The sequence below is a fragment of the Sus scrofa genome, chromosome 16 (assembly GCF_000003025.6).
Source record: "Sus scrofa isolate TJ Tabasco breed Duroc chromosome 16, Sscrofa11.1, whole genome shotgun sequence".
Classification (NCBI taxonomy): Eukaryota; Metazoa; Chordata; class Mammalia; order Artiodactyla; family Suidae; genus Sus; species Sus scrofa.
Genome location: NC_010458.4, coordinates 30,379,556 through 30,397,315, shown reverse-complemented (window position 1 = coordinate 30,397,315; position 17,760 = coordinate 30,379,556). Strand labels below are relative to the sequence as shown.

General features: G+C 38.0%; 1 protein-coding gene across 2 annotated transcripts in view; it reads right to left on the bottom strand.

The window, feature by feature from the left end:
* PARP8 (poly(ADP-ribose) polymerase family member 8) overlaps nt 1-17,760 on the bottom strand; it is a 181,617-nt gene that overhangs the window by 89,101 nt on the left and 74,756 nt on the right. The gene's annotated exons all lie outside the window — the stretch shown is intronic.

Here is a 17,760-nt window from a genome sequence, read left to right as displayed (position 1 = left end):
TATCTCTATAAACTAGATTGCAAGTCTCTTGCGGTGAAGGTTCACGTCTATTTGTATTTTTAGCATAATTATCTATGCTAAACACATATGCATAACACACAGCACATATTCAATATTAGCTTTTTGGATGGATCAGTGAAGCTGCCACCTGTCACAGAAAAGTCAAAATTTAGTTCAAGTTCAACTAAATTAACTGCCTGTTAAGAACAAAAAATATTTATTCTCTTTAAAGAAGTATAACAGAATATTGAGTCTCTGTAAAGTACCACTCACATAGTGTATGCCATCCAAATTACTTGACATATGAACAAATAGGAAACATGAACCTGTGTATGTACGAGAAAATTTGACCCTAGTGTTGGGATTAGCCCTCAATGATGTTAAAAGAGTTAATAAGTATGCTTATGGATGTGAAGAAAATCCAATCTGAAGAAGAAACAAACAAAAACAGATCATCAGGATCCTGTGGGACACTAGCAAAAAAGCAAGTATTTTACATAATTAGAATTTTAAAAGGTGAAGAGAGAGAGAGGGACTAATGCAAAAAAAAAAAAAAGCTGAAAATCTCCTAATTTGGGCGAAAGACATAAATGTATAGATTGAAGATGCTTTGATAACCCTAGGCAAGATAAGTGCAAAGAATATTACTCTCAAGTACACACAAACCGCTGAAAATCAAATATAAAGAAAACAATTTTAAAGAAGAAAAAAAATGGCACATTACCTATAGGGAAGCAAGAATTAATGTTACGTTTTCATGAGAAACTATGGAACACACAGGGTGGTAGAATAGTAAAGGCCTGGGGGCACCCACACGGGCACGAACTACTATGAACCCAGAATTCTACATCCAGGACATATATCTGTCAAGAATGAAGGTAAATACAGATGCTTTCAGAAAGAGAAAATTCTGGAAATATGTTTCAGCACATCAACTATAAGAAATCCCAAAGTTCTTCAGCCTCAGTGATTTCAGAAAGTCAAATACCCAGAAGGAAGGAAAAGCAACAGAAATTGTAAATATAAAAGACTCTTTTTCTCTTAATGTTTTAAAAATATACATGGCTGTTTAAAGTAAAAATTCCTACACTTCACTGTAGGGTTTATAACATATGCAAATGTAGAATACATGACAGTTATAGTATAATGTCAGGGGGTTAAATAGTCATACACAGTTTCAAGGTCCTTAACTTATGGAAAACGGTATAATATTGACCCTAAATAATAACTCTAAGGAAACTTAAGAATATATTCTTTAATTCCTAGAATAAGTACAAAAAAGCTTAAAAATAGATAAATCAACTGGCATTCTAAAATCATTTTGGAACATTTAATCCAAAAGAAAGCAGAGAGAACAAGGTCATTAAAGACACAGATGATTTGAAATAGATTTTCATAGAAAAATACAATCATAGAAGATATACAGAAGAGTATCTTTTTCTTTTCAGGTATACACGGACAGAATGTTCACCAAGATAAATCACATACTGGGCTACAAAACTAGTCTTAATAAATCTGAATTGATGGATGACCATGGTTCACTCATTTATATCCTGAGATTCTTGGCTCAACTTGTCTTTATGACACAGTCTTAAGGCCTGAAAAAGCCACTGCCTTTTAGAATTTGTGACTGGACTTTGGAATCTGTGACTGTGGCCACAGGCAATGCCACCTCCCAGGTGAACCTAAGCCTCAAGGACTCCACCAGTCAAATCCCTGGCATGTTGCTTAGTCCTTGGAAAGAGATTAGACAGAGACAAGAAAGACTAAATAAGGAGGAGAGCAGGAAAGAAAGATGGTTAGTAATGAGACCAAGTATTGATTTGCTGTTCTTTCATAAAGCATATTCAGTTGTTCAATTAATTCCAGAATCATATATGTATATGTCAACTGATTTACTCTGCTATACCTGAAATTAACACAATTTTGTAAATCAATTACACGACAATAAAATTTATTATAAAAGAAAGAATGAAACATGTCTTGGTAACCCAGTAGAAACCAAACATTTTGTGTTAATGCCAAGTGAGATTTAAGAAGAAAAAAAAAATCAGGAGATGACTGAATGATTAATTCAGAGGGAAACAAAGAATATGAAACACAATAAATAAGATAGACAAAAGAACTTGAATTTGAATTTTCTTTTTTTTTTTTTGGCCACACCCATGGCATACGAAGTTCTGGGGCCAAGAACTGAATCCAAGCTATAGCTGCAACCTATACCGCAGCTGCGCCAACACCAGATCTTTAACCCACTGTGCTGCGCAGGGGATCAAACTCTGCACCACTGCAGAGACAACGCTGTATCCTTAGCCCTCTGTGCCACAGCAGGAACTCCCAGGAACCTGAATACTTTAAAGTACAACAGTATTTTTTTATAGTACAACATCAGAATCAAGAAATCAACATCAGTGTAAAGTCTGGGTATAGTCCTATGTCCTTTGTTCACATTTGCATCGTGTACCCATTATCACAAATTAAGACAGGGAACTACCTGGATCACTGAAAGCTTACCCTTGTGTGGCCATCTTTAGGGCCATACCCATTTCCCTTCACCCCAACATCCCTAACCCCAGGGAGCCACTAATCAATCTTCCATCTCTGCAACTCTGTCATTTTAAGATTATTACATAAATGAACTCAGAGTATGAAGCATAATAGCATTTTAAAGCAAAATTAGTATTTTGAAAAGAGTACTATGATTGGAAATATTTAGGATAGACTGAAGAAGAGAGAGATGGAATTAAACAGTAAAATATGAGCAAATATCAGTGGGGAGGTATGTAACGGGAAGGAGAAGCAGGAACAAATGGCAGATGTTGGACCCCAGCCAAGAGCCCAGCTTTGGGAATCATGGCTTTGAATCAAACGTCAAAAATGAGAAGATAAAATAACCATGCCAGTGGTGCCTCAAACAAACGAAGGGAAATGTACACTATGCCTCCTTGTGAATTTATTTTCCCACAACTCGTTCCCTTATACAATGGAATTGTACTATATAGAAATGAAATTATTGATGATCAAGGCAACCCTTTATCTGGCAGTACTATGTGACAGAAGCCTGAGACCATGCCAGAGATTATATTCAATACTAAGCTGAATTAATTCCCAAGAGCTTACCATCTCAACCAAGAGCACATGGCTTCATTTTTCATCCAAATCAATGACTAAATCCAAAATGAAGCTTTAATACATTCCCATATCTATCTCCACTTCGGGAGACTGCTATGGTTAGGACCAAACAAACAGGCGTCAAATTCTAGCTTTGAGCTGGGTGGCATAAGAAATGTCTTTTCTGTACACTCAGCTTCCATCTCTTTTCAGTAAAATGGGGGAATCCAGACCTACCTTATAGGCCTGCTGTGATGATTTAATGGCTTAACAGGTGTAAAGCCCCCAGGACAATGACAGACACAGAACAGCAGGTGCCAAGTTATTTCAGTCAGCTTCCAGTACAAGCAATGAAAATTTACAGAAGTGAAATTTTACATGAATGAATGTTCTCTGGGGAAACCAATTTACTCAAAATCTCAATATGTTACATTTATCAGAGACCAAAGCTAACACAGATGATTTTATTTTATGGTTGTATAATCCTCATGATATTAGCAGACATTTCCATGTTCATGATCATACTGAATTTCTCAAATACAAAATAGAAAACAAAAGCCCTACAAAATGATTCATCAGCCCCTATGCTGTATAGCATCTTCTTGGTTGTACACCAGAAGGAAAATCACCAGGGCTGTCAAATCTGACTCAGTTTCACATACAGAGTCTTTAGGGCAACAGTCTAGTAGAAGCAGAAGCTAAAGGACCTAATAGGTAGGGCTGAAATAGGTGCAAAAGAACCAAGCTTAAATAGATGTAAGAGCAAGGGTAGCATGTGGTGTACCTAATAAATACCGAGAAGTGAAAAGTGGAAGAGGGTGAATATGAGAAGGAAGAAAAACTGGAGCAGGCTTTTTTACCCGATTCAAGAAAAAATGCCTTGGATTTTTGGAATAGGCTAAATTACAGATACATTGAGTGGCTTTGCAGGAGAAACTCCTATGTGTTTGGCAGAGACTGTGTGCACCACACAGTGCTAGGTTCCTAATATCACACTTTTAAAACTAGAATCTGTAAATTATTTCTATAACCACAATACTCTGTTAGATAAAGTGATTGTTTCCACCTCTCATTCCTCTAAAAACATCTATCCCAGGCAAAGATACTCCCAATTGCCAAGGGTCCCTGGAGCAGTTTCCTGGGAGAGCCCTCAGATGCACAGTATCTACCTGATCTTGTACTTTGTTCATATGCTTGTTTCTCCTATAATTAAATTCTTTCATAAGGTCATTCTTGTATCAGTTTACCACTTGCTCCATTACCATCTGCTTCTTTCTGAAATGTCTGCAGAGAACTGAGAATCTAGTTCCCAAGCTCACAGATTTAACAAACTTCTTTAAGAACAAGAAGGGGCTAAAGGATGATGGCAGTTTTCACATAATAGAAAAGAGAACTCAGAGTTGAAGGTGGAAGAGTTTTAGACTGCGTAGACCTTTAAGAGGTCTTGAATTCATATCTGTATTCTATTAAGTGGGCTCCCCACTGCTGTGACTTTCTGCCATCTCCAATTCAAAACTCCTGGGTCCTGAACTCACACTTCAATTACACCCAGGAGGTTTGACAGAGCCAGCAAAAATCAATACTTTATTGAGTGATACCCTTTTACCTTACTTTTGAAAACCTAAAGCAATTTCTGCAATAAACCAAATCTTTACATATCTTTTCTCTCCCAGTGAGATTCCTTTTAGAATTTACATGAAAAAAACTAAAATGCAGAAACTAACTCAAAATTGCAGTAGCAGCAAGCAGACCTCCACCGTAGTGACAATGCTTAGGAGAACAGGCCTCTACTCCAAATGTCCACCTATGAGACAACGGCTTATTCCTGAGGACACACGTACCTCACCAACTCCCAGACCAACTGGGAGCTCTCCTAGGAGGAAATTCATTCCAGGACTTAGAATTCTGTCTTTCTGCCCTTCAGGGCTACAGGGTGAAAGAGACACTGTCCTGCCACCCGTCTGACTTGCACGCAACTCAAGCTAGAAGATGATTTAGAGCAGGCTAGAACACATTTGCTATTTTGATGCAAGTCAATGCTATTGTGATGTCATTCACTTCTCAAAACATTCATCATCACCTTCATTATCACTTTTATCTTCCAAAAACATTTTTTAACTATCCAGGTCAACCAGCCATAGCACGCTCATTCTTTACCATCACTAGCTACCAATTGCTCTGTCATTTATCCAGGATTAGGGATTTGTAGGGCACGCTCTTCCTCTTTTCTAAAAATCCTGGAGTTCCCATTGTGGCGCAGTGGTTAACGAATCCGACTAGGAACCATGAGGTTGCGGGTTCCATCCCTGCCCTTGCTCAGTGGGTTAACGATACGGCGTTGCCTTGAGCTGTGGTGTAGGTTGCAGACGCGGCTCGGATCCCGCGTTGCTGTGGCTCTGGCGTAGGCCGGTGGCTACAGCTCCGATTGGACCCCTAGCCTGGGAACCTCCATATGCCGCGGGAGCGGCCCAAGAAATGGCAAAAAAAAGACAAAAAAAATAAATAAATAAATAAAAATAAAAATCCTCACATCACTCACATCCATGTGAACAAAGGGAAGCTGTATGTAGTTCCATGGCCTCATCTTCCCTTAGCTTTCCCTCACCAAGTCCATGGCTACACCTTGGACCTCAACTTGCAGTATAACAGCTCTCCTTCTAAAATGTGAACAAGCACATCCCGTTTTCTAGGCATAACTTTATCATTTTTCAGCCTTTGTTCCTTTATTCCTACTCTCTGACATCCTCAAATCCTCATGCTTTCACTCCCTGTTTCTTTATTGGCCTCTCTGGGCTTCAATTCCTTCTTTATGTGACTGTGGGTCCCTAACTGCTGTCTCCACATCACCTTCAACCCCTCCACCGTGCACCCCATCCTGCCCATGCAGGTTACCTACCTGGCCTGCAACCACTGAATTGATTCATGTCTGCCATTCTCAGCTCCTAGCCTTGGGCTCTGAATGCTGCAGGAAGGGACAATGGAACCAAGGGATTTGGTGCCACAGCTGCCACAGGGTTCGAGACACCAGCTACATGCAACTTTCCTCACATCCCCAAAATCCACCCCACATATGCTCCTTTGTTACTTCTTCTCACTAGTCTTCTCAAACCTTTACAACTTTCCAACTTCCTATAACAACCTGCCCTCTCACTATGCACATTAAGATAAAACAGATGATCATTATTCATTCTCTCAATTCTTTCTCCCACCAACCCTCTACAGGCTCATACTTCTCTCTTTGCATCCAGAAAGAAGGAAATATCTGTCCTTTTACCTAAGATGAATACAGCTATTTGATTTATAGATCCCCTAAACCTGCACTCTATTTAGTACCTTTTGTCTATTAATTTAACCTAACAATTCTACCATTTGAAATTAATCAAAAATGTGTAATTATGAAAGTGAGAAAAGATTTATCCACACAGATATTAATGGTAGCATTATTTAAAATGAAAAAGTACCCCCCAACCAAGAGTACCAATAATAGGATTATACAAACTATTATATACACACGATATAATGCTAGGTAACTGTGAAAAAGTCATGCTATAAAATAGTAAGCAATGTAAGAGATAGGTGTTTCTGAGACATTAAGGATATACAAAAATTTAGACTGATGTAACATACTTTCATTAAAAAATGTGTACATACATATCTACTACACATATATACAGAGAGAAACATGGCTTGAAACATAATGACAAACTTTAACAGCTGTCATTTCTTGCTTATTTGATGAAAGGGAATTTTATTCTTTGAAACTGCATTGTTTCAATCCTTATAAAAAATGTGTACTATGTATAAACAAAAAATCTAGTAATGCTTAAGCTCTCCCTTTACCTTTTAGCCTTTTCTAATTATCACCTTACTTTTCTTCTTAAGTTTTTACAAAGACGAATCTAACCTGTTCTCACTCCCTACCCACTTCACATGCACGTTACAATCTGGTTTACACTCCTAGTACTCCAGCCAGTTTCTGCTTCTTCAGATCACCACTGCCTCCCCGCCATCCCCTATTCCTTTTTTTATATGAATTCTCAGATGCATTTAACAAAAACGAAGACATCATGAAACACTCCTTCCTTGGTTCCTTGAACTCCACTTCTCCCTGGGTCCCTTCTTGCTTTTGAAGATGTTTTCTTAATCTCTTTTGATATTTCACCTGTGATGTTGTTTCTTTATTTCAGTGGTTTCCAGCCATGCTGACTGTTCTACTTTTTCACATGAGTAATCTCAATTATATCCATGAGAGTCTCCGACCAGCCATAAAGTAGAAGGCTCAAAATTTCCATGTCTCTAAATCAAACAGGCAGCTCCTTCCCCCAACCCTCCACCATTTTCAACAGGGTATTCTGCACGCAAATTAAACCCATCACACACAAAACAGAATTCACAGCCTTCCTTACTTTAATTTTCAACTCAGCAAATTAACTACCAAGAAATTTGGTACAGGTAAGAGCAGCAGCTGCTGTCAGGAGCGAAGGATCTGCTTACCATTTGACCATATCAGAGCACAAGCCTCCTGGCCACTTTGTTGAGCAGGGAAGTTCTAATTTAGCTGATCTGAAGTGGAACCCAGGCATGTGCATCTCTAAAAAGCACCCCAGTGATCCCAACAAAGGTAAGCTCTGGAGCTTTTTTAACACACACACACACACACACAGAAACTGACCCTACAGAATACAATTCAAACTCCTTAGCATGTCTCCCAAAGCTCTTTGTAATCTGACCCATAAGTACCTGACCAGCCAAAACCCTGGCAAATACCCACAGACCTTAACTTTCAACCATTTCAGGTCCTAACATTCTCCAAACAGGTCATCTTTTTCGCACAAAGGAAAGTGGTGCCAGACTGATGGGCTTTGAATCTGGCTCTGCTGTGATTAACTGTGTGACTGAGGGCTGGATAACTAACCAATTTCTGCCTCAGTGTTCTCATCTATAGTATCTATTTCTTAGGGTTGTTGTGAGGATTAAACAATTCAATACATATAAAGCACTGTGAAGAAAAAAAATGACAACAAAGTATTCAATAAACATTAGCTGCTTCATTAATAATGTAATAATAATTATGATTTATTCCTACACATAGGCTTACTTTCCTAGAACACACTCCCTTTTCCCCTCAAGATTCAACCTCGATAACAACTTCCTATCAAATGTCAGTAACCCAGGCAGACTTGGGTGGATTTCCCCCATGTCCCACTTGACCTTGACACTAACTGTCCTCTAGACTGAAGGTACAGACCAAATATTTTCATCTTAAATTCTCAGGGCTCTGACACAATAACTTATCAGTCAAATAATTTCTGAATAAATGAACAGATCATATCTTTTTCCAAAATTACTTGAAGATATATCATGACAGTCCTTGACAGAATACCTACCAGGTAGTAGGCAAGTGCTCAAATATTTGAAAAAAAAAATCATCAAATGCTGGTACCCAGCAGGTTCCCTTGGAGGTACACACCACTGCACACGTGAGGGTCGGGCCCTTTCATCGCATTCTTTTCACATGCTTTTTGTGTCATATAGAAGAAGAACGAGTTCTGAGTGCCCAGGTCATACATATTTTCCACCTTTTTCATTTTCAAATCTTCAAAATGAGGGTGATACTTCAATTATTACCTCCTGATAGCATCAGCTGAAATGCAATGACATGATATAGGGGAAGATCTTGGGACATGCTTCCCAAAATGGAAGCACCAGTTGTTTTCACAAAAGAGTAAACATGTTAGCATTTCAAGCTGATCAGTAATTTGAATAGTTTACTTGTCAGGAGAGCACCACACATGAAAGTCTTTATTTAACCTTCTCCTCTCTTGAAAGGACAGAAGAAGGAATGTCAGTTCGCCTAGACAGAAGAAGCAGAGGTACGGAAAATGTTTGAGAAGGAATTTGGTGCAACATTAACTTTCTGTGCAAGGAATAAGCATACTTTATCCAAGGTCTCCAGTGAAAACCCTGTGTGTGTATCCCCCTGCCTTCTTCTGTATTGGTCAACAGGAGGACAAGGTCACCAAGTTCTCATTGCAGGAGACCAATCTTTTCCACCAAGGAAATAAGTAGTTGATATAAAGTTATGTATAAATAGCCACAAAGGTTAAAGGGTGAAGACGCTTGCCCAATAAACACTGAGTTTCTCAATAACATGCCTGTTCCCATTTTTCAAGGCTTATTTTGATAAATTTTATTTTTGCTTTTTTTAGGGCTGCACCTGCAGCATATGGAAGTTCCCAGGCCAGGGGCAGAATCAGAGCTGCAGCTGCTGGCCTACACCACAGCCATAGCCAATGCCAGATCCGAGCTGAGTCTGCAATCTATACCACAGCTCGGGGTAATGCCAGATCTTTAGCCCAATGAGTGAGGCTAGGGATCAAACCTGCATCCTCATGGATACTCCTCAGGTTCGTAACCCACTGAGCCACAACAGGAACTCCTTATTTAAAAAAATTTTAAAGTTATATTTTCAGCAAGTGAAGTAAAGGGATCAAACATAATGGTGTTATTTTGTTTGATTTTAGGGAAGTGGCTGAGTCAGCAACTTTCTATGCTTTAAATACCGTATTATAGGCCAAACGTTTAGACTTCTAAGTAAACCATCTTCTCAACAAGGATGAACTTGAAAGACCTAAGTCTAACTTTGAATAGTAACCTAGATGCATTATTTATGGTATTAATGTACCATATGGTACAGGCAAAATCATTCTTTTATACTGCTTTAGTCAAATGCAAAGGCCAACAGTATATTTAAATAAAGTCCTGGAGTTCCCATCGTGGTGCAGTGGTTAACGAATCCGACTAGGAACCATGAGGTTGCAGGTTCGGTCCCTGCCCTTGCTCAGTGGGTTAACGATACGGCATTGCCATGAGCTGTGGTGTAGGTTGCAGACGTGGCTCGGATCCCGCGTTGCTGTGGCTCTGGCGTAGGCCGGTAGCTACAGCTCCGATTGGACCCCTAGCATGGGAACCTCCATATGCCGCAGGAGCGGCCCAAAGAAATAGCAAAAAGACAATAAAAAAAAAAAAAAAAAAAGTCCTGTTTCTCTTTCTTTAATCATAACCAAAAATAAGAGGAGGTCACAAATGCGATCCCAGCAGGTCATGAATAGTGGATAAAGCGTGCCAAGTCACCACCATTAAATTAATTATATATATTACCTGAAAACTACATTAAATTTACTTACATATACAAATGTATGTATACATATATATATACATATATATATATAAATTTCCATATTTCTTCCTCCAAAGTTTAATGTCTAGACTTTTCTTGTCTGCACAGTTTGCAACTGTAACTGATTCAATACTTTTTTGATAAAAAATATTCACTAAAATGTAGATGCCTTTACCTTCACCATTTTACATCTAGGTTCATGTTAGAAATAGCTGTAAAAAGCCTAAAGCTTCTAGAAATGATTTGCACAGCATGTCAAGGATGAAAAGTCTAATACAATGGAATAAAGCCTTACTTCTATGACTGAAGTAGTAGAGGCAAGAAAACATGTTTTAAGAAAACATTATATTCAGAGGGACAACTGCAATAAATCCTAAGATATTACCTCACTGACTTTCTCCAATAAAGATACATGAAATCAGTTGTTTCCAAGATAATTTTTTGTAGAATACCAAATGTGATTCTTAACACCACCTAAAGATATTGCAGGATCCAGCCAATCTACAGGTCTCATCCTCTTGCATCACTCTCTATGCTCCAACAAAAAGGACTGACTCTTTCAGTTCTTAGCCATGCCTTGCCTCCTGTGCCTGGAATTCTCTCTCCCTCCACCTGTCCTTTTTGCCTTGTGAATGCATTCCCATCCTTCAGATCTCAAAATGTCACCTCCTAGGGCAAAACTTTCTGATCAATCTTCCCAGACTTGGACAGATCTTACACAGAGCAGACACAGTTTGTAATTTTACACTTATTGGCATGACATTAACACTGCTTCCCCCATGAAATCTATTAAGATTGAAAGGCACCTGTTTTCCTCAGCATCTGCCATATATCTAACACATAGTAGGAATACTGTCATTATTTGTGGAATCAACTTTTATTTAAAATGTATACATCCTTTGAGCTTCCAATCTGGAATAACCTTTCTCACAAAATTACATAGCAAACATGATTTCATTTACAACCTGAAGAGCACAGGAGAAAGAGCACAGGCTTTAGAATATTGCCTAGAAGAGCCACATGAACCTGAGAAAATTAGGCTGGTTAGCTTCCTCCTGTTTACTTGTTAGGTGAGATAACATCTAGTTCCTCATCTTGTCCAGAGGATCACATGGAAGATGACATGCAAAAGAAAGCAGCTTGCAGGATGAGAGGAGATGAGCAATGAAGATGATTTCTAAACTCCCTTTCATCCTCCACATTCAAGAATGAGAAGATGTAGAATAATTCTGTAACGGACATCCACAAGGCCTCCTCACTCTCCATCCTCCTCCTTCCCCTCCTGCAGCACGAGGAAGCTCTTGAATTTGCAGGAGGAGAATCCCTCCTCTCATCCAGAGAGATCAGCCAACCAGAATTGCTGATCCCTCTCCTAAAGTAGAGAAGTCACCTGGCCTACGCTTGGGCATCAGTGGTTGGTTCAGAGGGATTCATTCAGAGTAAACCTTAGAACTTTAATGGTTTTGGGAAGTGACACTCACTCCTCCTTTTTGTGAATGAGGAAACACGTAGCCGTAGTTTCTGCTGGTAGTCTAATACTCATGGTGAACAGAGAAAGGTAGAGCTTAGAAAATTTCAGAGACAGAGGCAGAGCCCTAATGAAAATAAATCTACATCTGGTCATCAAGGAACTTTTCATAGCAGGAACAAAGAACTTTGTTTTTACAGCTTAAGTCCGCATAAAAGATGTTTCTTACAACCAAAATCATCCTAATTTGAACATGGACCTATTAAACTGCTTGAGTTATTTTAATGTAATAACTAATAGACATATATCCTTGATTTAATTTCATGATTTTTGCCTAATTATTTGAAAGTAGAGAATACACTAGTGATTTATTTAGGGTTTTAAATAACAGTCATAACTTTTATAGAACTGATGACCTGAAAGCATCATTAGACATTAGATGACCTGAAAATACATTAGATATTATACAATAAAATTTGCATGCTATTTATTGTTTTTTCTGTTTGTCAAAGACAATTTCCTTTAGGGTATAACATTTTTTTCCTTGTCTTTAAATGATTTTTTTTTTTTGGTTCTAAATGGGCATCTGATTTCTTATTTTATTTTGATACTATATGTATGTAAAATTGGATGTAGAAATCTGCAATTCCACCCACTGTTTTTCTTGCTTCTTTCTGGACTATAGTCTTTTGGGAGGTCAGCAATGAAATAGGAAAGTAGTAACACTTTCAGACTGTAGAATAATATTTCTAAGTGCTTACTGAAATCAATTAGCCTTTCACTCTTCATTAAGCTTTTGAAAAATGATTTATTCTCACAAGATTAATGTGGAAAGTACAATTATTTGAAAACAAGGGTAATGTATTTAAATCTGACATATTTTGACCACAAAGTTAATTGATTACTAGATATTCAATTAGGAAATGCAATTCATTCTTAAGCCAGTGAATACGTAACTAAAAGACAGCCTCTGAGAAACAAATATTTAATACAAAAAGAGCCATGTGGATGGTTTTACCAAGGAAAGGTGGCAGTTTAACAAAACAGGATTAGAATACCTGTTCTGAATGTACATCTAAACTCAGCACCAGTATGTGGACTTTTCCTGTGGAAGCAGAATCAAGGCAGACTCTGCTGACCGTAGATCTAGTGCAATAAGAATTACACATTTAATGGCAGCTATTTGCTTAGCTGCTGTTGTTATTCCTGTTTTAATATTCAACTTTCTGACAGATGAGGAAGATTCATCTTTTTGGTGGTGGGGGGGGCTCTAACTTTCAATTTTGTGGACACCGCTTTTGGAACCTAAAAGGAAACATTTTTAAAGAGCATCTAATTCTCACTGATGACTCCAGAATTCTGAAATTCCTCATGAGTCTCCTTACTTTTCATGGCCATAGAGTTATTTCACTGGTTCAATAAGGGCCTGCCCTCTCCTGCTACCAGGATATTATTGGACAAATCGATCGTGTAACCAAAGCTATCCTTAGAATATCATATTTTTAAATGATTTGCGTTTAATCAGAAATGACAAGCAACTGTGGAGGGACAAGGACTGACTTTTATGTGAAACTAATGCCTACAAACCCCTGCCAGGAAAATTGCCTGGTAGATAGATTCTCAGAGTTATAGAGGGTGAGAGAGGTCACTTTCTGACAGGACAGGACTCTTAGCAAATGTTGGGAGCCTCAGCCACACAGCTATTCATCCAATTACATAGGTACTGAAGGTGAAATGTGTCTTAGAGTACATCTTCTTTTTGTTCTTCTAGCCTCAGAGAAGCAAATAATAGAGGCTTTGAAACTCCAATCTAAGATTTCTTATGAAAACTTTTGGAGAGAAGTTAAATTCTATCACCTTAATAGCCCATGACTCTAGATTTGCAAACTCAAGGAAGCCTCTATAGCCAATTAACACTCGTGCTGAAGTGTTTTTTTCATGAAGAATTACCTTTGGAAATTACTTATAATCATGGGAAAAACACTATAAGGTAAAACTGTCAAAGACATGAAAATGGGCAAAAAGGATACTATTTTCCATTGGAATTGGGGGCATTAGTTGTTTAGTGGCCCCTGCAGTGAGTATCTGATTCTAAAAGGATTTCTTTTTTTTTTTTTTCCTTTTAAAATGGATTTTTGATTGCCTCAGCTATTTTTCTACTCTATAGGGAAAAAAGCTGACTTGTAAAAAACTGATCATAATGCAAATGATTCCTGCTCATGGCATTACAGATGAGTTTTGTCCTGATAAAGAATATATATCTCAGTAAGTGAAATGTCTGTACCTCCAATCCTCATTTGAATCATGCAAATAAAAACAAAGTTTAGAATTTATAGATGAATGCCTCCTTGTATCAGATTAATTTAGGGGCTAAAACAATAAAGTCAACTTTCCGAATACAGTAGATTTTGCTTTATTTTTGAACTGTTGAAAAGTTAGAGGTAACTAATAGGTTCACGAATATGGGTTGGTCAAATAAATAATGGTACATCTTTTTTACAAGGATAGTGCAGACAATAAAAGGGTTGTAAAACTGTCATCTAATGACGTTGTGACTCTATTTTTGTTAAAAATTTTGATTTACATATACTTATTAAAATATGGATTTACCTGCTGTATAGCCCTGGGAACTTATATCCAGGCACTTATGATGGAGCATGATGGAGGATAATGTGAGAAAAAGAATGTATACATATATGTGTGTGACTGGGTCACTTTGCTGTACAGTAGAAAATTGACAGAACACTGTAAACCAACTATAATGTAAAAAATAAAAATCACTAAAAGTCTGGATTTGTAGTTGTATAGAACTCTTTGGTGGGGGTGAAGGGTATCCTTTGGGGGAAGGTTCCTTGGATCACTGATTGTTGTTGTTGCTGATGATTTCTGCTTTTTATTTCTTCCTTTTTTGGAATTAACTTTATAACAGTAATCAAGTATATTTATAGGGAAAAACTACTGAAGTTGATTTAAAAATTATATTCATGACTCAAATAAGAATATATTCATTAATAAAATGGGAGTTCCCCCTGTGGTACAGTAGGTTAAGGATATGGCATTGCCTCTGCAGCAGCTCTGGTCACTGCTGAGATGCAGGTTCAATTCCTGGCCCAATGGGAGTTCCCATTGTGATGCAGTGGTTAACGAATCCGACTAGGAACCATGAGGTTGCGGGTTCCGTCCCTGGCCTCGCTCAGTGGGTTAAGGATCTGGCATTGCCATGAGCTATGGTGTGGGTCACAGACTCAGCTCAGATCCCGCGTTGCTGTGGCTGTGGCGTAGGCTGGCAGCTATAGCTCGGATGCGACCCCTAGCCTGGGAACCTCCTTATGCCGCGAGAGTGGCCCTAGAAAAGGAAAAAAGACAAAAAAAGACAAAAAAAAAAAAAAAAAAATTCCTGGCCCAATGCAGTGGGGTAAGGATCTGGTGTTGCCGAAGCTGTGGCACAGGTCACAGCAGCAGCTCGGATTTAACCATGGCCTGGGAACTTCCTTCTGCTGTGGGTGCAGCAAAAATAAATAAAAATAAAATAAAATAAAATAAAATAAAATAAAATAAAATAAAATGGGGAAGACTCCTTTATAACTCCTGGCTAGATTCTATGCCTTCTTTAGGAATTAGTTTATGTTTTTTACTTTCTTACATCCTCCCTCTCAGGTCCCACCCCACTTTGTCCAACCTGACTCAGGTTGGACAAATCTCCTTCCTAAACACTTCCATAGGGCCCTATACTAATGCCTCCTAAAACTTTTCAGAGTTATAATTTGGGTGAATATCAGATCAATGCTTCTTTCCCTCTCTAGGTCTAATGTATCTTATTGACTAGATCTTTATATATCTCATTCATTGTTGTGTCTCAGAAGCTCAATACTATGCATATTGTAATCCTAAGAGGTGCTCAAAATATACACAGCTCCCTTGCCACATATACTGAATGACCTATAAAATATAGTATTTTATAAGAAGTATTTTATGTCTTATCAAAGATAAACAACCTAAATCCAATTAACTTAAGTCTGTTTATAAGTCTGATTTTAGGAGAGATGAATAACACTGTCTTTCATTCATGGAAAGATTTTTTTTAAATATATGTAATATTTTAAGGGATATAATTTGGCTTATAATGTGTTTGCATGAAACAAACCATTGTAATGGAATTCTCTTGTGCTATATAATGTCATGAAATGAGAACACAGGAGTCACACTGTGTTTATATATTATGTGCAGAGGGTTCAAGTACATTTATCTATAATTCAATATCTCAAAATCATGATAATATTACACTTGATATTTGCAGTATTGATTACAAAACCTGCACAAACTGAAAAAGGCACTTGAAGGTCTTAAAATTTCTGTATGTGCAAGCCATGCAAATATGTTTAAATAAATTACAGAAAATATTCTGTTCATACAGCTCCCCAGGAGCTATACAGATGTACACTGGAATCCTATTACAGCACTACCGAATGAGAGAAGCAACCATCAATCCAACTTGTAAAAACGTTCTTCCAATCACTACAAACCCTTCTGTTCATGATGAATTTCTATTATGGCAATACATTATAGTGATACTGAGGCTCTAGAATATAGGTTTGTCTATTGGTTCTTCATATATAATCTCGTTAGGGGTTGAATGCCAGGTGGGCATAAAGACTCCATACTCTCAGCTTCCTTGTCCGAGGCATGCATGGTTAAGGAATAAATCTGTGTCTCAGTATCCTTTATTTTGGCACTGTGATTTCACTGAAGAAGATGGGAAAACTCCAGCATCCATACAAAGTCACTTCTCTATTTCTAAAAATCGATAAACTTCTTAACTACAGATAAATCAATGAAGAGATTTCTCAGGGTACAGAATGCAGAGAAATGCAAAGCAGAGAGGGAGACGTCAGTCAGTCTGAGATAGAAAATGTACACTAGCCATCCCGGGGACACTTGCAATTTAGTTGAGAATTACACAGTTCTAAGGACACCAATTAGGAAAGGAGAATCAATTTTATAGAACAGCAAATACATTACTGACAAATTGACTTGTTTGAAATGATGATGTGGTTAATTCTGCAAACAATTCACCTACGCGTCTCCCTCGGTTATCGTGTAGAACTGACTGTGCGTGATTATCATCAGTCCACTCATCCAGTCACAGCCCCAAGCAAATGAAGAACTGGACCCTCTACCTCTGCACCATCACAAAAGTCTTCTCTTCTCCTTTTCCCCCTCTCCTTTTCTGAAGAGGGCTAGCGAGAAGGAAAATGATGAAATTTTCTTCATGAGATTTTAGGAATTTCACATACACCAATTGAAAAGATAAATACATATACAGCATGTAAAATAAAAACTCCATAGAATATAAAGTCCATTGTTAAAAGTTTGCTTTTATCCATATTTTTGCACTTGTTTATTTATTAATTTAATTTTGTCTTTTTGTCTTTCTAGGGCCGCATCTGAGGCATATGGAGGTTCCCAGGCTAGGGGTCTGATCGGAGCTGTAGCTGCCAGCCGACGCCATAGCCACAGCAACACAGGATCTGAGCCGAGTCTGCAACCTACACCACAGCTCATGGCAACGCGGGATCCTCATCTCTCTGAGGGAGGCCAGGGATGAAACCCACGACCTCATGGTTCCTAGTCAGATTCGTTTCCACTGCGTCATGATGGGAACTCCCATATTTTTGCATTTAATATCATTTGATCACAGGCTCCGACAGGATTTTCTAAATGTTTCCAACATTATTTTTCACAACAAAGTAGGTCCTCTTCCTCATTACTAAAGTTATCAGTTACTGTACAGCATGCAAACAAAGTAAGGAAATGCTCTATCTGGGACAAGGCTACTTAAAGAAGACTTTTGGAAGTAACTGCAATACTTGAGAATAAACCAGAAGTTGATGACTACCACAGATTAAAGGAAAAGATGAGTAAGTGTGAGAACCAGATCTGTAGGGAATTGTAGGGAATCTGATTTAGTAGGAAAATAAGTAATCATACTGAATATTAAAAT